General features: G+C 43.6%; 2 long non-coding RNA genes across 4 annotated transcripts in view; one reads left to right on the top strand and one right to left on the bottom strand.

Annotated features, from left to right (window-relative positions):
• LOC119878545 overlaps positions 1-21,469 on the bottom strand; it is a 70,051-nt gene extending 48,582 nt beyond the window's left edge. The window contains exons 1-3 of one of the 2 annotated variants that reach the window (XR_005386993.1): positions 21,347-21,469; positions 4,278-4,354; positions 1,535-1,611 (exon numbers count right to left, since the gene is read on the bottom strand). This is a non-coding gene — a long non-coding RNA (uncharacterized LOC119878545). Of the gene's footprint in view, positions 1-1,534; positions 1,612-4,277; positions 4,355-6,073; positions 6,157-21,346 lie in introns of those variants that run through there. The other variant, XR_005386994.1, reaches the window with a different exon arrangement.
• LOC119878544 overlaps positions 1-22,447 on the top strand; it is a 73,236-nt gene extending 50,789 nt beyond the window's left edge. Inside the window, exons 3-6 of one of the 2 annotated variants that reach the window (XR_005386992.1) lie at positions 13,713-13,805; positions 18,247-18,395; positions 21,380-21,511; positions 22,081-22,447. This is a non-coding gene — a long non-coding RNA (uncharacterized LOC119878544). Of the gene's footprint in view, positions 1-13,712; positions 13,806-18,246; positions 18,396-21,379; positions 21,838-22,080 lie in introns of those variants that run through there. The other variant, XR_005386991.1, reaches the window with a different exon arrangement.
• The last annotated feature ends 369 nt before the right edge of the window (positions 22,448-22,816 follow it).

Genomic DNA, 22,816 nt, shown 5'->3' with positions numbered 1-22,816 from the left:
TCAAACGTTTAAAGAAGAAACCATACCTATTCTCCTAAAGCTGTTTGGAAAGATAGAAAGAGATGGAGTACTTCCAAATTCGTTCTTGAGGCCAGCATCACCTTAATTCCAAAACCAGACAAAGAGCCCACCAAAAAGGAGAATTATAGACTAATATCCCTGATGAACATGGATGCAAAAATTCTCAACAAGATACTAGCCAATAGGATTCAACAGTACATAAGAAAATTATTCACCATGACTGAGTAGGATTTATTCCCAGGACACAAGGCTGGTTCAACACTCATAAACTATCAATGTGATTTTGCAAGTGACATATCAGATAAAGGGCTAGTTTCCAAGATCTATAAAGAACTTATTAATATCAGCACCAAAGAAACAAACAAGCCAATCATGAAATGGGCAAAAGAACAGAAATCTCACAGAGGAAGACATAGACATGGCCAACACCCACATGAGAAAATGCTCTACATCACTTGCCATCAGGGAAACACAAATCAAAACCACAATGAGATATCTCCTCACACCAGTGAGAATGGGCAAAATTAACAAGGCAGGAAACTACAAATGTTGGAGAGGATGCAGAGAAAAGGGAACCCTCTTACACTGTTGGTGGGAATGTGAACTGGTGCAGCCACTCTGGAAAACTGTATGGAGAATCCTCAGAGTTAAAAATAGACCTCCGTACGACCCAGCAATTGCACTGCTGGGGATTTACCTCAAAGACGCAGATGCAATGAAACGCTGGGACACCCGCACCCTTAGGTTCAGAGCCATGATAGCCACACTGCGAAGGGGTCTCGGTGTCCATCAAAGATGAATGGATATGGAGGGTGTGTGGTCTCTGTACAAAATGCAAGATTACTCAGCCGTTAGGAATGACAAACACCCACCATTTGCTTCGACATGGATGGAACCAGAGGGTGTTACGGCTGAGGGAAGAAGGCAATAGGTGAAGGACAAACATTATATGGTCTCATTCTTTTGGGGAGTATGACAAAAATAGTGAAAGGGAATAGAGGTGAAAGGAGAAAAAAATGAGTGGGAGATGGCAGAGAGGGCAGAATAGGAGAGACTCCTAACCCTGGGAAACGAACAAGGGGTGGAAGAAAGAGAGGAGGGCGGGGGGGTGGCGGTGACTGGGCGACGGGCACCGAGGGGGGAACTTGATGGGATTAGCACTGGGGGGTTACTCTCTATGTTGGTAAAACGAACTCCAATAATAAATAAACCGATAAACTCACAAACTTCCCGAGACACAAAAGTCCAGGGCCAGTAGGCTTACCAGGGGAATTCTATCCAATGCTTCAAGATGAAAGCATACCTATGCTACTAAAGCTGCTGCGAAAGATAGAAAGAGATGGAACACTTCCAACCCCGTTCTTGGAGGCCGGGGTCACCTTAACTCCAGAACCCAAGAACCCACCAAAAAGAAGAATCCTGGACCGATGTCCCTGATGAACGCGGATGCACACCTTCTCCACAAGATACGACCCAACAGGTTGCAACGGGACATTATTAAGAAGTTACTCACCATGACCCAGTGGGGTTTATCCCCGGGGTGCAAGGCTGCTTCAGCACTCGGAGAGCACTCCATGTGCTTCTTCAGATCTGCAAGAGAGAAAACAAGAACCAGATGATCCTCTCAAGTGACGCAGAGGAAGCATTTGACAAAATACGGAATCCATGCCCAAGAGTCCAAACGAATCCAAACGCATCAGAGTACAGAGATACAGGAAACGTCTCTCAGCATCTTCCAAGCCATCTCCGAAAAGCCCGTGGCAAATTATCATTCGCAATGGGGAAACACCGGAAGCCTTGCCCTGAAGAACAGGCACGCGACTGGGATGTCACTCTCACCACTGCTATTCTCAGCATAGTACGAGACGTCATGGCCTCAGCAGTCAGGCAACAAAACGAAACAAAAGGCATTGAAACTGGCAAAGAAGAAGTCAACATCTCCCTCTTCGCCAATGACATTATATTGTACCTAGAAAACCCAAAAGACTCCACCACATGATTGCTCAAACTCCCTACAGCAAGTTCGGCAGTGCGGCAGGATACAAACGTGGGGCCCAGAAACTAGTGGCCTTTCTACATGCGAACAAGGAGACCGAGGAAAGGGACATCGAGGAAAGGGTCAACCCCAATTATACAACTGCAGCACCCCCAAAAAAGCATGAGCTACCTAGGAAGAACCCTAACCAAAGGTGTAAAGGGTCTCTACCCGAAACACTGCAGAACAAGTCTGAAGGAAACTGAGGAAGAAACAAAGAGATGGAAAAGGTTCCATGATGCTGGATTGGAAGAATTAATATTCGGGAAAATGTCAATGTGACCCAGGGCAATCGACACAACTAATGCAATCCCTGTCAGAAATACCATGGACTCTCTTCAGAGAGCTGGAGCAAGTCATCTGAAGACTGGTGTGGAATCCGAAAAGACCCCGAACGGCCACAGGAAGAGTAGCCAAGAAAACCACTGCGGGGGCAGCACAATGCTGGATTTCACGTTGTGCCACGAAGCTGTTACTGGCAAGACAGTGTGATACTGGCACAAAGACAGGCATACCGATCAATGGAACAGAAGAGAGCATCCAGAGGTGGACCCTCAACTCTATGGGTAACTAATATTCGGCCAGGCAGCAAAGACCTTGCAGGGGGAACAAAAAAGACAATCTCTTCAGTAAATGCTGCTGGGAACACTGGACAGCCACACGCAGAAGAATGAAACTGGATCATTCCTCTCACACCATACACAAGGATAAACTCAAAATGGATGAAGGATCTAAATGCAAGACAAGATTCCATCAAAATCCTAGGGGACAACACAGGCAACAACACCATCTGGTCCACAGCAACTTCGTGCAAATTACATCAGCCATGAAGGCCAGAGAAACAAGAGCAAAAATTGATCGCTGGGACTTCACCAAGATGAGCAGCTTCCGCACAGCAAAAGAAACACTCAAAAAACTTAAAGCCAACGCACAGAATGGGAGAAGTTATGTGCAAATGACCCTGTCAGGTAAAGGGCCAGTATCCAAGATCTCTGAAGAACTTCTGTAACTCCACAGCAAAGAGACCAAGGATCCAATCTGGTAGACGGGCAAGAGACGTGAACGGAAATGTCACAGAGGAAGACGTAGGCGTGACAGACAAGCACATGAGACAATGCACCGCATCACTGGCCGTCAGGGAAATACAGGTCAAAAGCACAACGAGATCCCACCTGACGCACCAGTGACCGCGGTGAACGTTAACAAGACAGGAAGCAGCGAATGTCAGTGATGATGTGGCGAAAGGGGAACCCTCTTGCACTGCTGGTGGGAATGTGACCTGGTGCAGCCACGCCTGGAAAGCCGTGTGCAGGTGCCTCAGAGAGGTAACAACGGATCTACACTGTGATCCAGCATGGGGGTGCACTGGTGGAGATGTACCCCAATGATACAGATGCAGGTAAATGCTGGGACATCTGCACCCCGAGGTTTCAAGCGGCAACATCCATGATAGTCACTCTGTGGAAGGAGCCTCGGTGTCCATCGAAAGATGAATGGATAAGGAGGGTGAGTGGTCTCTGTACACAATGGAAGATTACTCAGCCGTTAGAAACGACGAACACCTACCATTTGCTTCGACCTGGATGGAACCGGAGGGTATTAAGGCTGAGGGAAAGAAGACAATCGCGAAGGACAAACATCATATGGTCTCATTCTTCTGGGGAGGATGAAAACAATAGTGAAAGGGGAGAGAGGGGAAAGGAGAAAAAAATGAGTGGCAGATAGCAGAAAGGTAGACCGAACAGGAGAGACTCCTAACCCTGGGAAATGAACAAGGGGTGGAAGAAAGGGAGGAGGGTGGGGGGTGCGGGTGACTGGGCAACGGGCACGGAGCGGGGCACTTGATGGGATGAGCCCTGGGGGGTTATGCTCTATGTTGGCAAAATGAACCCCAATAGGAAATAAGAAACACACCTATAAAGAAACACACAAACCTCCCGAGACACAAACGTCCGGGGCCAGATGGCTTCCTAGGGGAATTCTATCAAACGCTTCAAGAAGAAATCATACCTGTGCTACCAAAGCTGCTCCGAAAGATAGAAAGAAATGGAATACTTCCAAACTCGTTCTTGGAGGCCAGCGTCACCTTAACTCCAAAACCCAAGACCCCCCCCACCCAAAGGGAGAATTCTGGACCGATGTCCCTGATGAACACGGATGCACACCTCCACAAGCTATGAGCCAACGGGATCCAACAGGACATTATTAACAAGTTACTCACGATGACCCGGTGGGCTTTATCCCCGGGGTGCAAGGCTTCTTCAGCACTCAGAAAGCACTCAAGGTGCTTCATCAGATCTGCAAGAGAGAAAACAAGAACCAGATGATCCTCTCAAGAGACGCAGAGGAAGAAGCATTTGACAAAACACAGCATCCATTCCTGATCCAAACGCTTCAGAGTACCGGGATAGAGGGAACGTCCCTCAGCATCTTCAAAGCCATCTACGAAAAGCCCGCAGCAAATTCTCATTCCCAATGGGGAAACACTGGGAGCCTTTCCCCGATGACCAGGCACGAGACGGGGATGTCCACTCTCACTGCTGCTATTCTCAACATAGTACGAGACGTCATGGCCTCAGCAATCAGGCAATGAAAAGAAATAAAAGGCATTCAAATCGGCAAAGAAGAAGTCAAACTCTCCCTCTTCACCGATGACACGATACCGTACCTAGAAAACCCAAGATGGCTGGAACTCCTACAGCAAGTTCGGCAGTGTGGCGGGATACAAACTCGGGACCCAGAAACCAGTGGCCTTTCTGTAAGCGAAGAATGAGACCGAGGAAAGGGACATCGAGGAAGGGGTCAACCCCATTTATACAACCGCAGCACCCAAAAAAAGCATGAGCTACCTAGGAATAAACCTAACCAAAGGGGTAAAGGATTGCTACCCAAAACACTGCAGAACATGTCTGAAAGAAACTGAGGAAGACACAAAGCGATGGAAAAAGGTTCCATGCTCCTGGTTTGGAAGAATTAATATTGGGGAAAATGTCAACGTGACTCAGGGCAATTTACACAAATAGTGTAATCCCTCTCAGAAATACCATGGACTATCTTCAGAGAGCTGGAAAAAATCATCTGAAGACTTGTGTGGAATCAGAAAAGACCCCGAACGGCCACGGGAATAGTAGCCAAGAAATCCAATGCAGGGGGTGGGGGTGGGGCAGCACAATGCCAGATTTCAGGGCGCGCCTCAAAGCTGTGAGCATCAGGACAGTGTGGTACTGTCACAGAAACGGACACATGGATCAATGGAACAGAGGAGAGCATCCAGATGTGGACCCTCAACTCTACGGGCAACTAATATTTGGCCAGGCAGGAAAGATGGGAAAAAAAAGACAGTCTCTTCGATCAAGGCTGCTGGGAACACTGGACAGCCACATGCAGAGGAATGAACCTGGACCATTCCTCTCACACCAAACACAAGGATAAACTCAAAATGGATGAAGCATCTAAATGTGAGACAAGATTCCATCAAAACCCCCCGGGAGAACACGGGAAACAACACCCTTCTTGAACTGGGCCACAGCAACTTCTTGCAAATTACATCAGCCACAAAGTCCAGAGAAACAAGAGCGAAAATGGATCGCTGGTACTTCATCAAGATGAGCACTTTCCGCACAGCAAAAGAAACACTCAACATAACTCAAAGGTGGCCCACAGAATGGGAGAAGAAGGTATGTGCAAATGACCCCGTCAGATAAAGGGCCAGCATCCAAGATCTCTGAAGAACCTCTGCAACTCCACAGCAAAGAGACCAACCATCCCATCCAGAAAACGGGAAAAGTCACGAACAGAAAAGTCACGGAAGAAGACCTATATGTACATGGCCAACAAGCAGGCAAGACAATGCTCTGGGTCACTGGCCATCAGAGTAATAAAGGTCAAAACCACAATGAGATGCCACCTCACACCGGTGAGAACATTAAAAAGACAGGAAACACCAAATTTTGGGGAGGCTGTGGAGAAAGGAGAACGTTTTCAAAATGCAAAAATTTCAGAGGTAGCCATACTCACCTGACAGGGACCAAGCGGGAGGGGCGGGCTCCTGGCCAGGCTGGGGTGCTTAGGGAGGGACCTGAGAGCTGGGAGGGGGAGGGGGGCGGAGTAAGAGCCAAGGGCTTGGGGAGGCTCCTGGGGCCCAGCAGCCCAGGCCCTCAAGCCACCGTCCCAAGGCCGTGCCCTGACATTGCAAGGTGCCTGCACCCTAACCCCTCTGAGCGCACGCACATGGGTTCCGCGGTACCTCCCTGAGCCCGGGGGAGGGGCCCCGCACCCTCCCTGAGCCGCCCAAAGGAGACCTGGCCTGACCTGTAGGAGGCCCCACCGCCGCCCCCCTCCGCCAACAGGTCCCACCACTCCTTCCCCGCAGCCCTCTGCCCGGCACCCTGGCGGCCCAAAGGGTGTGGGTCCGGCTCGCCACGGGGCCACCTCCATGCAGCCCCAAGGCCCGCTGTCCCCCTCCCGGTCCCTCCCAGGCACCCGCTGCGCCACAAGCGAGGGTCAGATGCCCCTCGCACAGCCACCCCAGGGCCCGTCACACCTCCCGGGGCCCACGCTGACCTGCGCGCAGGGGGCCGAGGCCTGCAGAGCCGCTGCCGCGAGCCCGGAGCGCGGGGAACCGCGGGGAACCGCGGGCCTGGACTGGGGGCGCGGCCGAGCTACCTCCTGCCACCGCCGGGTCGCATCTGCGCACAGCTCCTCCTGCGGCCAGCCGCGGCCCCCTTCAGGTCACGCTCGGGGTCAGGCGCAGGGGCAAGCTCCTGGAACCCTGTGGCCTCACCCCCGCTCCCGCCCCTGGGCCCGCCCCCCGCACAGAGGCCCGCCCTTCGCGGAGTTCAGAGCGGAGTGGAGAATGCCTATGCCTCTGCCGGGTAGTCTGGTCAGGCGCTGGGTTTGAGGCCTTGAGCCCCCGCTCAGTCCCAAGGGACTCCTGCTCATGGAGGCACGAAGCCTCTCTCTGGCTCTGTGTCTCCCTCCCTGTCCTTCCGTCCGGGTCTCTGTCTCTCCCTCCCGGTCTCACTCTCTGTCCCTCCTGGCCTGGCCCTGTCTCCCTCCCTATCTCTCAATCTTAGCCACAGCAATCAGACATCAAAGAGAAATAAAGTGCATCCGGAATTGCAAGGATGAAGTAAAACTTTCACTATTTGCAGTTGACATAATAGTACACACAGAAAACCTTAAACACTCCTTCAAAAACATTCTATAGCTGAGAAATAAATTTGTAAAGTCACAGGATACAAAAACAACACACAGAAATCTGTATCATTTCTATACACTAATAATGAAACAGCAGAAGGACAAATTAATAAAATAATCCCATTTACAATTGAACCAGAAATATTAAAATACCTAGGAATAAGCTTAACCAAAGAGGTAAAAGACCTATACTCTGAAAACTATAAAACAATGATTAAAGAGTTGAAGATGACACAATTGGAAAGACATTCCATGCTTATGGATTAGAAGGCCAAATACTGGGATCCCTGGGTGGTGCAGCGGTTTGGCGCCTGCCTTTGGCTCAGGGCGCAATCCTGGAGACCTGGATTGAATCCCACGTTGGGCTCCCGGTGCATGGAGCCTGCTTCTCCCTCTGCCTGTGTCTCTGCCTCATTCTCTCTCTCTCTCTCTGTGACTATCACAAATAAATAAAAATTTTTAAAAAATTTAAAAAAAAAGGCCAGATACTGTTAAAAGGTCTATGCCAACCAAAGAAATCTACACTTTGGATGCAATTCCTATCAAAATATCACCGGCATTCTTCACAGAGCTAAAACAATCCTAAAATTTATATGGAACCACAGAATACCCCAAGCAGCCGAAGCAATCTTGGAAAAACAAAACAGGAGGTAACACATTCCAGACTTCCAGTTCTATTACAAAGCTGTAGTAACTCAGAAAGTATACTGTTAGTACAAAATGGACACACAGATTAATAAAACAACACTAAAGAATCTATAATTATATGATCATTTACTCTCTGACAAAGCAGGAAAAAATAATGGGAAAAAGTCTCTTCAACAAGTGCTGTTGGGAAACTGGATAGCTACTTGCAAAAACAATGAAAGTAGGCCATTTTCTTACACCATACACAAAATATACTCAAAATGTATCAAAGACCTAATTGTGAGATCTGAAAGTATAAAAATTCTAGAAGAGAGCAATTTCTCTGGTATTCCTGTAGCGACATTTTTCTAGACATGTCCCCTAAACTATGAGGATGCAGCAAAGGTGGTCCTAAGAGGAAAGTATATAGCAACACAGGCCTTTCTCAAGAAACAAGTTGCAAAGACACAACATAACCTGAAATCTAAAGGAGCTGATAAAAGAACAACAGATAAAGCCTAAATCTAGCAGGAGAAGAAAAATAATAGAGTGGACCATAAAGCAATGATATGGGGGAAAAAACAGAAAAGATCAATGAAATTAATAGCTGATTCTTCGAAAGAATTAATAAAATCGATAAATGCCTAGCCAGACTTATCAAAAAGAGAAAAGAGAAAGGACTCAAAGAAATAAAATCATGAATGAAAAAGAGATCACAAGCAACACTGAAGAAATACAATTATAAGAGAATATTGTGAGCAATTATATCCCAACAAATTAGGCAATTTGGATGCATTCCTAGAAATATATAAACTACTAAAACGGAAACAGGAAGAAATAGAAAATCTGAACAGAGCCATAACCAGCAAAGAAATTGAATCAGATCTCAAAGGTCTCCTAACAAACAAGAGTCCAGGGCCAGACGGCTTCCCAGGGGAATTCCACCAAACATTTAAATAATTAGTACCTATTCTGAAACTGTTCCAAAAACTAGAAATGGAAGAATAACTTCCAAACTCATTCTATGAGGCCAGCATCAATCCCAACACCAAATAAAGACCCCACCCAAAAGAAGTACAGATCAAAGATCCCTGATGAATATGGATGCAAAAATTGTCACCAAGATAGTAGCAAATTGGATCCAAAAGTTCATTAAAAGGATTATTTACCATGACCAAAAGGAATTTATTCCTGAGATGCAAGGGTGGTTCAACAGTTGCAAATCAACATGATACACAACATTAATAAAAGACAAAATACAGCATTCTTTCTTGATTGAAACTCACTGCAGTATAAAGACAGAAGGAACTTACCTCAGTATCCTAAAAGCCATACAAAAAATCCACAGTGAATATCATCCTTAACAGGGAAAAACAGAGATTTTCTTCCAGGGTCAGGAATAAGACAGGGATGTCCACTCTCACTGCTGTTCAACATAGTGCTAGAAGTCCTAGCCTCAGAAATCAGACAAATAAAAAGCATCCAAATTGGCAAAGAAGTCAAACTTTCACTATTTGTAGACAACATGATACTTTATATAGAAAACCCAAAAGATTCCATCCCAAAATTGCTTGAACTGATGTAGGAATTCAGCAAAATCGCAGAATATAAAATCAATGCACAGAAGTCAGTTGCATTTCTATACACTAAACATGAACGGATGAAAGAAATGAAGGAATGGATCCCACTTACAATTGTCCCCCAAACCATAAGACACCTTGGAATAAACCAAAGAGGTAAAGGATCTGTACTCTGGATACTATGGAATGCTTATGAAAGAAATTGAGGAAGACATAAAGAAAAGGAAAAACATTCCATTCTCATGCATTGGAAGAACAAATATTGTTAATGCTACCCCAAAAGTTGTCTATTGCTACCCAGAGCAACCTACACATTCAGTGCAATCTCTATCAAAATACCAATTTTTAAAAGGTTTTATTTATTTATTCATGACAGATACACAGAGAGGGAGAGAGAGAGGCAGAGACACAGGCTGAGGGAGAAGCAGGCTCCATGCAGAGAGCCCAACGTGGGACTGGATCCCGAATCTCCAGGATCCGGCCCTGGGCTGAAGGTGGCGCTAAACCGCTGAGCCACCTGGGCTGCCAGCATTAGCATTTTTTACAGAGCTGGAACCAACAACTCTAAAATTTTTTAAAATAAATTTATCTTTTATTGGTGTTCAATTTGCCAACATATAGAATAACACCCGGTGCTCATCCCGTCAAGTGCCCACCTCAGTGCCCATCACCCCCACCCCCCACCCTCCTCTGCTTCTACCACCCCTAGTTCGTTTCCCAGAGTTAGGAGTCTTTCATGTTCTGTCTCCCTTTCTGATATTTCCCACTCATTTTTTCTCCTTTCTCCTTTATTCCCTTTCACTATTTTTTATCGTCCCCAAATGAATGAGATCATATAATGTTTGTCCTTCTCCAATTGACTTATTTCACTCAGCCATAATACTCTCCAGTTCCATCCACGTCGAAGCCAATGGTGGGTATTTGTCATTTCTAATGGCTGAGTAATATTCCATTGTATACATAAACCACATCTTCTTTATCCATTCATCTTTCTATGGACACCGAGGCTCCTTCCACAGTGCGGGTATTGTGGACATTGCTGCTACAAACATCGGGGTGCAGGTGTCCCGGCATTTCATTGCATCTGTATCTTTGGGGAAAATCCCCAACAGTGCAATTGCTGGGTCCATAGAGCAGATCTATTTTTAACTCTTTGAGGAACCTCCACACAGTTTTCCAGAGTTGCTGCACCAGTTCACATTCCCACCAACAGTGCAGGAGGGTCCCCCTTTCTCCACATCCTCTCCAACATTTGTGGTTTCCTGCTTTGTTAATTTTCCCCATTCTCACTGGTGTGAGGTGGGATCTCATGGTGGTTTTGATTTGTAGTTCCCTGATGGCAAGTGAGCGGAGCATTTTCTCATGTGCTTGTTGGCCACGTCTATGTCTTCCTCTGTGAGATTTCTCTTCATGTCTTTTGCCCATTTCATGATTGGATTGTTTCTTTGCTGTTGAGTTTAAGAAGTTCTTTATAGATCTTGGAAACTAGCCCTTTATCTGATATGTCATTTGCAAATATCCTCTCCCATTCTGTAGGTTGTCTTTGAGTTTTGTTGATGGTATCTTTTGCTGTGCAAAAGCTTCTTATCTTGATGAAGTCCCAATAATTCATTTTTGCTTTTGTTTCTCTTGCCTTCATGGATTAATCTTGCAAGAAGTTACTGTGGCCAAGTTCAGAAAGGGTGTTGCCTGTGTTCTCCTCTAGGATTTTGATGGAATCTTGTCTTACATTAAGATCTTTCATCCATTTTGAGTTTATCTTTGTGGATGGTGCAAGAGAGTGGTCTAGTTTCATTCTTCTGCACGTGGATGTCCAATTTTCCCAGCACCATTTATTGAAGAGACTGTCTTTTTTCCAGTGGATAGATAGTCTTTCCTCCTTTGTCGAATACTATTTGGCTATAAAGTTGAGGTTCCACTTCTGGATTCTCTATTCTGTTCCATTGATCTATGAAACAACCCTAAAATTTGTATGAAACCAGAAAAGACCTCAAATCACCAAAGTAATGTTGAAAAAGAAAACCAAAGCTGGAGGCAGCAAAATTCTGGACTTCAAGCTGTATTACAAAGCTCTGATCATCAAGACAGTATGGTTCTGATACAAAACAGACACATATATCGATGAGACAGAATAGAGAACCCAGAAATGGACCATCAACTCTACGGTCAACTAATCTTTGACAAAGCAGGAAAGAACATCCAGTGGAAAAAGACATTTTTTCAACAAATGGTGTTAGGAAAATTATACAGCCACATGCAGAAGAATGAAACTGGACCACTTTCTTACACCATACACAAAGATAAGCTCAAAATGGGCGAAACACCTAAATGTGAGACAGGAATCCATCAAAATCCTAGTGGAGAATACATACAGGCAGCAATCTGTTGAACTCAGCCGCAGCAACTTCTTTCTAGACATGTCTCTGGAGACAAGGGAAACAAAAGCAAAAGTGAACTACTGAAACCTCATCAGGATAAAAATTTTTGCACAGTAAAGGAAAAAACCAACAAAACTAAAAGGCAACTATGGAATGGGAGAAGATATTTGCAATGATCTTATCAGGTCAAGGGCTAGTATCCAAAATCGATAAAGAACTTATCAAACTCAAGCAAAAAATTCAGTTGAGAAATGGACAGAAGACATGAACAGACGTTTGTCCAAATAAGACATACACATGGCCAACAGACACATGAGAAAATGTTCCACGTGACTTGTCATCAGGGAAATACAGATCAAAGCCAAAATGAGATGCCACCTCACACCAGTCAGAATGGCTAAAATTAACAAGACAGAAAACAACTGATGTTAGCAAGGATGTGGAGAAAGGGAACCCTTTTACACTCTTGGTGAGAATGCAGACTTTTGCAGCCTCTGTGGAAAACAGAATGGAAGTTCCTCAAAAACTGAAAAATAAAACCATCCTACCACGCAGTAATTGTACTATTAGGTATTTATCTAAAGGATACAAACATAGTTATTCAAAGTAGCTCAAGCAGTCCAATGTTTATAGCAGCAGTGCGTACAACAGCCAAAATATGGAAAGAGCCAAGATGCCCATTGAGAGGTGAATGGAGAAGCAATATATATGGATATAATATGGAATATTACCCAACCATCAAAAAGAATGAAATCTTGCCATTTGCAGTGATGTGACTAGAACTAGAGGGTATGATGCTAAGTGAAGTAAGTCAGTCAGAGAAAGACAGATACCATAATATTTCACACATACGTAAAATTTAAGAAATAAGACAGATGAACATAGGGGAAAGGAAGGAAAAATAAGATGAAAATTGAGAGGGAGGCAAACCATGGGAGACTCTTAACACTAGGAAACAAACAGGGTTGCTGGAGGGGAGGGGAGTGAGGGGATGAGGTAAATGGGTGATGGACATTAAGGCAGGCACATGATGTAATGAGCACTGGATGTTATATGCAACTGATGAATCACTAAGCTCTGCCTCTGAAACTAGTAAAACTATTCGGACTGTATCAAAACAAAATGCTTCTGCACAGTGTAGGAATCATCAACAAAACTAAAAGGCAACCTATGAAATGGTCTGGGGATATAGTGCACAGCACGGTGACTATAGTTAACAATATTATATATTTGAAAGTTGATAAGAATGTAAACCTTAAAAGTTCACATCACAAGAAAAAGAATTTGTAACCATGTGAGGTGTGGATGTTAATTAAATTTATTGTAGTAATTTCACAGTATATATATATATATATTTCAAATTAATATGCAGTACACTGTTTACTGGAATTTAAATAAAAATATTTTTAAACTGTTATATTCTTTACATTTATGCAATATTACATGTCATTTATATGTCAATAAAGCTGGAAAAATTAATTTTTAAATTGTTTTTACGTTTTCCATCCACACCTCAGAGACAGTGCTATTATCCTTATTGGGCTTTTCGTTGGTTAATTTACATTCTTGAACTTGTACTATCTCATTATTCCTTGGCTCAAAGACCTCCAGTAGGCAGGAAGATACAAAACAATAATAAAAGTAGCCAAGAATTACCATGTTTGTGAAATCACTTAATTCTCACAGCAACTCCATGATATAGGGACTACTACCATGATCATCTTGTAGCTTAAAGATAAAGAGGGGCATGGAAAGCTGAAATAACATCCACTTTGGAAGAGCTAGTAACAGAAGGGGTAGGAATTTGAACCCAGTTAGGGATGAATCTTATGTTCATCCATAAACCCACTTCCTTAAACTACCTCTCTACAGTTTACAAGAACAGTTGTTGCCTCAGGAAGACTACACCCTGGAACATCCTCACTCAGAAAACAATCACAGGATGTAGAAGCCACCAGAAGGCAGGTAACTTCCACTTTTTATTCTATACTTCTACATTCTGAGGGTTTTTTTTGCAACAAACATGTATTCTTTGTAATGATCATTATCCATAAAGATGGTACTTAAAATGGAAGACAGGGCATGACAAGTTTTTCAAAGAAAAGGATAAATTTAGCCCCAAGATCACAAAACTAAGGAGTATGCCCCCACACTCTCCCTCTATCTCTGGTAAGCACCAATCTATTCTGTTTCTATCAATTATTATGTAAGTGAGATTATAAGTGTTCGTCATTCTCTGACTTATTTCACCTAGCATAATTCCTCCAATGTCTATCCATGTTGTCATAAATGGCAAGATTTTCTTTATGGCCAAATAGTATTCCTTCATCCATTCATTTGTTGATAGATACTTAGGTTGTTACCATTGGTTAGCTATGGTGAATAATGCTGTGATGAATATGGGGTGTAGACATATTCAGGGTGGTGATTTTGTTTCATTAAGTTATATATCCAGAAGTGCATCTATTTATAGTTTCTTGAGGACCCTTCCTACTGTTTTCCATAGTGGCTGTCCCAATTTCCACTCTCAGATGGACCGCTTTCAGACAGTAAAGAGTGTCCCTGAGGAGAGCAGTGCTAGCCACTTGGATGGACACATGAAAGGACAAAGTTAGAGGGACCCAGGTAGAAGGAATGGGGCACTGAGAGGGGGGAATCCAAGGGCTTCTGTTCCTGTTATGACTTTGATTGCACCTCCAAAAGAGATATATTGAAGTCCTAAGCCCTGGATACCTGAGAATATGATCTTATTTGGAAATAGGGTCATTGCTGATGTTATCAGTTAAATGAGGTCATACTGAAATAATGTGGGCCCCAACCTAATACGGCTAGTGTCCCTATCCCTATAAAAAGAGGAGGGAGACACACAAGGGAACTCCATGTGAAGATGGAGGCAGAGATCAGAGTGATGTGTCTATAAGCCAAGGGGTGACAAAGATTGCTGCAGCCACCAGAAGCCAGGACAAAGGCATGGGACAGTATCTTCTCCACAGCCTCCTGAAGGAGCCAACCCTGCTGGCTCCATGTTCAGACTTTTAGATGCCACAACTGTGAGAATACACATTTTTGTTGTTTAAGCTACCTGGTTGGTGGCACTCTGTTATGGTAGTCCTAAGAAACCAAGACAGTTACCTTCATAATTTGAACCCAAGATGCCTCCCTGCTGCACACCTTCACACACACACCACCCTGTCCAAACTTTCATTCATAGCCCTCACATGAAACTTTCTAGTTTTTGACTTCTAGGCTTATTTTGTTAACTGGAAAACTTCCATATCTTCATCCTAACTCTTTTTCATTCACCCTTATATGTTCTGCCCATTACATGTTCGTATGGGGTTAGAAAATACCTTCTGGTCCTGTGAATTAGTGAGTGGGGAAGAGTGCTTTAAGCTGGTAGTAAGAAGTAGTTAGGGTGACATTTTCTTATAGTCATTTCCTTTCATGATCCCATGGCAGCTGGATGTAGAGTCTTGATTCTCACTGAGCAGTGGTCTCAGGGAAGCATCCCTATGCTGGGCCAAGAATCCCACCCAGACCTGCACATAACCTTTACCTCCCCTGGTTTACTGGCAAGATTGTCTGAGCATCACAATGTTGTGCACAATGCCCTGCACATCAGGACCTGCAGCCCTACTTCTTGTTATCAGGCCACCTGCCGGTACATCCTTACTCTGACTTGCCCACGTCTCAGATGAACAGTGGTGGGCCTCAGGATGACACCTTACTCTTAGCTCTCCAGACTGGCTTTTGAGGAGTTCCATCCCCACCTCTTGAAATAACCAAAAATCTGGGATTCAGGGTTGGGACCCTCATTCTTGGTATTGGTGGTTTCTCCACATGACAACTGCCTTTTCATTTTCCCTCTAGGCCTCAGGGAGTGGGATTTTCACAGGCTTACATGAATCTTACCTGAATCCCATTTATCTTCCAAGCCTCAGGTTCAGAAAAATGCTGCCTATCTGTGCTCTTGAATTACAAGCTCTATGAAAAGTGACGAGTGAGAGCATTATAGCAGCAGCTATAGCTAAACTTTATTCAAATCTAGTCATGCTAGCATTGTTCTAGGTGCTTTGAGCCTAGGCACTCTGGCTCCAGAATCCAGGTAAAAAAAAAACTGTAAGCTTTTATACTTCCCTTAGGCCCAGGTTCTTAGAAGGGATATGATAGATATTGGTGAGTACATCAAGGGCCAGAAATTGAGGGGGAAATGAGTAACTGGTTGTCTTTCTCCAGGGTGGGTTCCACCATGAACACTGCCTGTGCTCAACCCAATTCTATCACTTCCAGACCCTTCTCTGCCTTCTCAAACTTCGACCTAACTTTGGCCATTTGACATGTTCAGAAAAGGGTGGAATTTTGATGAGTTGGACATCTGCCAGGTATATAAGTGAATACCATAAAGAGGGCTTGAGTGTGTTTATGAAGCTTTTATTTCCTCCTCCGCCTAAGCATGACATAGTCTATCCTTGGAAGAAGTACAAACACCATCTGTCCCTTGTCAGGCCCAGTGACCAGAGGGCTTGGTCACTCAAAGAACCTGTACTCTTGGGTGGCAGGCTACCAGGGATTGTGCAAGCATTGGGTGGCCCCAGGCTGGGGGTGGACAACTTGACACCATCACATCTCTTTGGTCTGTGTCTTCCTACGTGTTTTTAGGGGTAGACAGTAATAAAATTCCCTGCCTGAAATGATAGTCAGTGACTGAAGAACTAATGTTTCCCTCTGCCCTGGCTTCTCTTCATTTCTATCTTTCTCTTTAGAATGAGAAAGTTGGCTGTGACACCCTGTTTCAAAGACTCACATCCGAGGAAAATCCATTCTCAACAAGGCAGAAGATCAGGCCATTTGAGCATGCCCTGTGCCAATGAAAGCACATGTTCAGTTGTATACATTTGCCCTTGCTTTCAGATGTTTTTATTCTTGGTCTGCATCCTTCACCTTGAGATTTTAGAAGCTAGAAACACTTTCTTCTACTTAGTTGTAAGTCAGATGCTATTGCATGGAAACTTCATGGTCTTTAGCCAGCAGGGTGGACAGCAAGTTAGAGATGACAGCCATGTGTTATCCTGGTATCAGCCAGGCTAAGTACTGCTAAGTACTAAGAGGCTAAGTACCGCTGCTATACCAAGTGACTCCAAGGTGTCAGAAAGCTACAAAATTAAAGATTTATTTCTTGCTCACACCATCTGGGTCAGCCGCATGTCTACTCTAAATCATATTAACCTGGGACTCAAGTTGATGGAGAAGATGCTTTCTAAAGAATTGCTGGGTGTCATGGTGGAGGGAAGAAAGAGCATGGAGATTAACACCACTGAACTGTGCAATTAAAAATGTTTAATATAGGGACGCCTGGGTGGCTCAGCTGTTGAGCATCTGCCTTTGGCTCAGGGCATAATCCTGAAGTCCCAGTATCAAGCCCCACATTGGACTCCCTGCATGGAGCCTGCTTCTCCCTCTGCCTGTATCTCTGCCTGTCTCTGTGTGTGTGTGTGTGTGTGTGTGTGTCTCATGAATAAATAAGTAAATCTTTAAAAATTTTTAAGATAGTATTTTTTTTACCTTATATGCATTGTACCACAATAAAAAAATGAAGAGAGATAGAGAGAACCATACTCCAAGTATACCCTAGCTTCTGCTGGAACATAGAATACACATTTCTGCTCACATTTTAGTATTCAGAGCAAATCATATGACCATGTCTATTGTCAGTGAGACAAGGAAGTATACTCTACCCTAACAGAGTGTCAGTGAATCTCTGAAGATACTAATACATTCTCTCAGACCCTGTTTCTTTTCACGAGCAAGCCCTTGGCTATTCCTCTAAGAACTGGGGAGGTAGGGCAGCAACAGATAGAGCTAGCTTTCTGTGGTTCTCCTGATGTTGAGAGCAGTTGGTGGTGGAGGCAACAGGCACGAGACAAAATTAGGAGACCCACATCACCTCTCAGTCAACTTTAGCCAAGTTTTGCATTTCTCTGAGCCTCAGATTCTTCATCTGAGGAATCAGAGATTAGATCAGACAAGTGCTGATGTTGGTGCCAGCTGGAGCTTTCCTGTGCATCTTCTATTTTACCCTACTTTCTTATGTTGAATTCTACCCAGATAGGACTGGGGGTGTGGGGTGGTGGGAGGAGGCAGGGTGGGAGACACTGGTAAAAAGACTGGACAATCCTTGTTCTGCATCACCTCATTGAAGTATGACACTCCCATTCTAACAAGTGCTAACAAACCATCCCTCCACTGGTTTATTCCATGGACCAATGCAGAAGGGCTCCTTGAGAAGTGGAAAGACTAAAGACAAAAGGATTTGAAGCACAGAATCCTTTAATAATGGTAGCCCATTTGGGCATCGCTCTCTCTATGGTTCAAAGGGGAAATTCCTTCTGGGGTTGCTTCTGTACAGGGAAGCTCTTACAATATGTTGAGGAGAAGGTTGTTCTTCAAGCAAGTGTGTCCCAAGGACCTTCTCAGCAACACTAGGAGATAATAAAACATTCAGGTAAAACTACCAGTGCTGCCAAGATGAGCTCTATAACCAAGGGGACTTCCAAGGTGAGTGCCAACACATCTCTGCTCTCCCTCCCTTCCCATCCTTTATCCCAATCCATTGTCTTATGTCTGTCTTTTTTTTAATTTTTTTAAATTTATTTATTTATGATAGTCATACAGAGAGAGAGAGAGAGAGAGAGAGAGAGGCAGAGACACAGGCAGAGGGAGAAGCAGGCTCCATGCACCGGGAGCCCGACATGGAACTCGATCCTAGGTCTCCAGGATTGCGCCCTGGGCCAAAGGCAGGCGCCAAACCGCTGCGCCACCCAGGGATCCCTTATGTCTGTCTTCTAAGTACCTTCCTACGACCTGTCTCTCTGCTTCTGAGCTGCCTATTGATTTTCCTCACTGACTGTCTTTCCTTCCTGTGAAGGGATAGGCACAAGCCCTTCTTTTAAGGAAGACTGAATGGCAGCTGGGCGGCTGGGATGGGTCCTCAGGATTTACACTAAGTATGAGTTTGTAGGTTTAAATTGTTTGCTTTTCCATTCCAGTTGAAAAGTGTTTGTCCTTGCCTATTTATTTCTTAACTCTCTCAACAGTATTTTTTATTGAAGTATAATTAACATACAGTATTATATTAGTTTCAGGTGTACAATACAGCGATTCAACAATTCTATATATTGCTCGGGGCTCATCAAGATAAATGTACTCTTAATCTCTTTCACCTATATAATCCATCTTCCACCCACCTACCTGCTAGCAACCATCAGTTTATGCTATTTAAGAGTGGTTTTTGTTTGCCTTTTTAAAAACCTTTGTTTGCTAATTTGTTTCATTTTTAAAATTCTATATATGAGTGAAATCACATGATAGATATTTATTTTTCCTTGACTGCCTTATTTCACTTAGCATTTATGCTCTAAATCCATCCATGTTATTTGAAATGGAAAGATCTCATCCGTTTTTATGGTTGTGTAATATCCTCTTGTATAGACACGCCTGGGTGGCTCAGTGCTTAAGCATCTGATTTTGGCTCAGGTTGTGATCCTGGGGTCCCAGGATTGAGTCCCATACTGGGCTCCCTGAAGGGAGCCTGCTTCTCCCTCTGCCTATATCTCTGCCTCTCTTTCTCTGTGTCTCTAATGAATAAATAAATTTATTATTCATACCACACACACACATACATATCACGTGTTCTTTATACCATTCTTCAGTCCATGGACACCCGGGTTGTTTTTTCATATATCAGCTATTGCAAATAATTCTACAATAAAACATAGGGGTGCATATATCTTTTCAATTAGTGTTTTTCATTTTCTTTGGGTAAATACCCCAGTAATGAAATTATGGGATCATATGGAATTTCCATTTTTATTTTTTTGAGGAACCTCCATACTGTTTTCCACAGTGGCTATCCCCAATTTGCATTCCTACCAACAGCACACAAAGATTCCATTTCTCTGCACCCTCACAAATAATTGTTATTTCCTATGTTTTTTATTTTAGCCATTCTGACAGGCATAAAGTGATATCTCATTATAGTTTGAACTTGCATTTTCCTGATGATTAGTGATGTTGAGAATCTTTTTTTATGTGTCCGTTGGCCCATCTATATATCTTTCTTGGAAAAATGTCTATTCAGGTCCCATGCCCATTTTTTTTTTCCATGCCATTTTTTTAATTTTTATTTATTCATGATAGGCACACAGTGAGAGAGAGGAGAGAGAGGCAGAGACATAGGCAGAGGGGAGAAGCAGGCTCCATGCACCGGGAGCCCGAAGTGGGATTCGATCCCGGGTCTCCAGGATCGCGCCCTGGGCAAAGGCAGGCGCCAAACCACTGCGCCACCCAGGGATCCCTCCATGCCCATTTTTTAATTGGATTATTCGTGGGGCTTTTTTGGTATTGAGTTGTATAAGCTCTTTATATATTTAGAATATTATTTATATATAATTTATTAGTGTTTATATTATTTATATATTTTATTTTTTATAAGTTATATATTATATTATTTAATTATATATTTAAAAGATATATAATTTGCAAATATCTTTCTTCATTCAGTAGGTTGCCTTTTTATTTTGTTGGTGATTTTCTTTGCTATGCAAAAGCTTTTTATTTTGGTGTAGTCCCAGTAGTTTATTTGTTTTATTTCCTTTGCTAAAGGAGATATATAAAGAAAAATGTGTCTACAGATGATGTGAAATTACTTCCAATGTTTGGTTATGGACTGGAAGAACGAGTATTGTCAAAATGTCCATACTACCCAAGCAATCTACAGATATGCAATTCCTATCAAAATACAACAGTATTTTTTACAGAACTAGAGAAAATAAAAGTAAAATTTGCACCACAAAAGACTGAGTAGCCAAAGCAATCCTGAGGGAATAAAGCTCAAAGTATCACAATCCCAGATTTCAAGATACACTACAGAGCTGTAGTGATCAAAACAGTATGGTACTGGCACAAAAACAGACACAGATCAATGGAACAGAAGAGAGAATGCAGAAATAAACCCATGCTTGTATGGTCAATTTATCTATGGCAAAGGAGAGAAGAATATACAATGGGGGAAAAGGCAGTCTCTCCCAAAAATGTGCTGGGAAAACTGGGCAGCTACATGTATACAAAAGCATGAAACCAGACCACTTTTTATGCCATTCACAGAAATAAGCTAAAATGTATTAAAGACTTAGATGTGAAACTTGAAATGATAAAATTTCTTACCAGTATTTTTAAGACCACAAGTTACCTTCTGGCATCTAAGCATTTTTCTCCAGCCAGGGCAAAGGATCAATTCATGAAAGAAGCAAATAAACCAAATTCCTATAAGATCCTCTATCTTTCCACTTAATACCTACTCCCCTCCACACACACACACACACACACACACACACACACCCTCATGCCATCCTAGTTTTAAATAATTTTGATTTTGGGTGGAGGAATCATGGAATAAGCATGATCTTGGTTGGGGGATAATAAATTCTCGAGCTCCTTTTATGGCTTACTCTTTGAGATGAAAATTTTCTTTCTTCATTCAGTGCCTCAGGAATCCTCAGTACCCAATGGCATTAAGTGTCCTGCCTGCTACAACGTGTATGATGTTTCCTGCGACCCAGTTCTTCTTGCCTGCACTGGTACAGAGACAAAGCGTGTGGAAGTTATTGGCATAGGTACAACTATTTCCACAGGATTCTTGGTGTTCATTTTCTCAAAGGATATATCTGTGCTAGTTATCTTTGCTGTGTAATCATTACTCCAAAACTTGGCAGTTTAAAACAATGAGCATTTATTATTTCATGGCATCTGAGGGTCAGGAGTTTGGAAGTGGCCTAGCTAAGTGCTTCTGGCTGAGTTTCTCATGAAGTTGTAATCTAGCTGTCAGCAGGGCCTGTCACCAGGAAGACCTGCTTCCAAGATCACCCATGTAGTTGTCAGGCTTGGTTCTTCTCTACATGGGTCTCTGTGTGGGCTGCCTGGATGTCCTTATAATGTATTCCCCCACAGCAATGATGAGAGAGAGAGAGAGAGAGATAGAGAGAGAGAAGAGAAGAGAGAAGAGAGATAAGAGAGATGGAGGGAGGGAGGAAGAGCACTAACTGGCATTTCTCAGGGCAAATGATGACAGAGAGGGAGAAAAGGAGGAGAAGAGGGAGGGAGGAAGGAGATACTACAGTTTCAAAGTAATCAAATATCAGAAGGAACATTTCTTCACTTCTGTTGTATCCTGTTGGTTGCACAGATCAACTCTGATACAACATGGGAGAAGAGTATACAAGGACATGAATACTAAGAGATCGCAGGCCATCCTAGAGACTAACTACTATGTACAGCAAAGGCTGATACAGGGCCAAGTCCTAGTTCACTCTCCAAAGTTTGGAGGGAGCCATCTGTCAGAAGAGAGAAGGGGGAGAGGAGAGGACGAGGAGAGGAGAGGGAAGATGAAGAGAACACAACTGCTTTCCACAGGAAAGTCTGACACTTGGGAACATGTCATATCATGATCTCCTCGAATGGGAACTTGGGTCATTGGCCATCACCCTCTTCAACAAAGAGGGTGATACCTCAGTTCTGGTTTTTTTCATCACTACCATTATTGCTATTACCCAATCCCCATGAATAAGCATGATGATTCTGAAATCTGCAGAAGGACTTGCCATTTTCCTGAGGAGGAAAAAGTATGGACTTGTAATAAGATGCACAGATGCCATTCAGATAGAAAACAACAGGTACCAAGGGGCTGTTTAGGTGAATACATGAGTTCTGACCTCAGGCTTTTTCCTCTCTTCCAACTATCTCTTGCCTCGTCAGAAGGTACAGACTCCAATCTCAGCTATGCATCTGACACAGCAGGGGCCCTTTGGGATTCATCCTAAACTGAGATGTCGGGCCCAAAGGGAACTAAGGCTTGGTCCCTGGACAGAGATGGAGCTGTGGTTCTTGCTTCTTTCACAGAAGGCAGAGGGGAATTCTGGGGC

The sequence above is a fragment of the Canis lupus genome, unplaced genomic scaffold (assembly GCF_011100685.1).
Source record: "Canis lupus familiaris isolate Mischka breed German Shepherd unplaced genomic scaffold, alternate assembly UU_Cfam_GSD_1.0 chrUn_S1710H1904, whole genome shotgun sequence".
NCBI classification, from domain to species: domain Eukaryota; kingdom Metazoa; phylum Chordata; class Mammalia; order Carnivora; family Canidae; genus Canis; species Canis lupus.
This window is presented reverse-complemented; position numbering and strand designations above follow the sequence as displayed.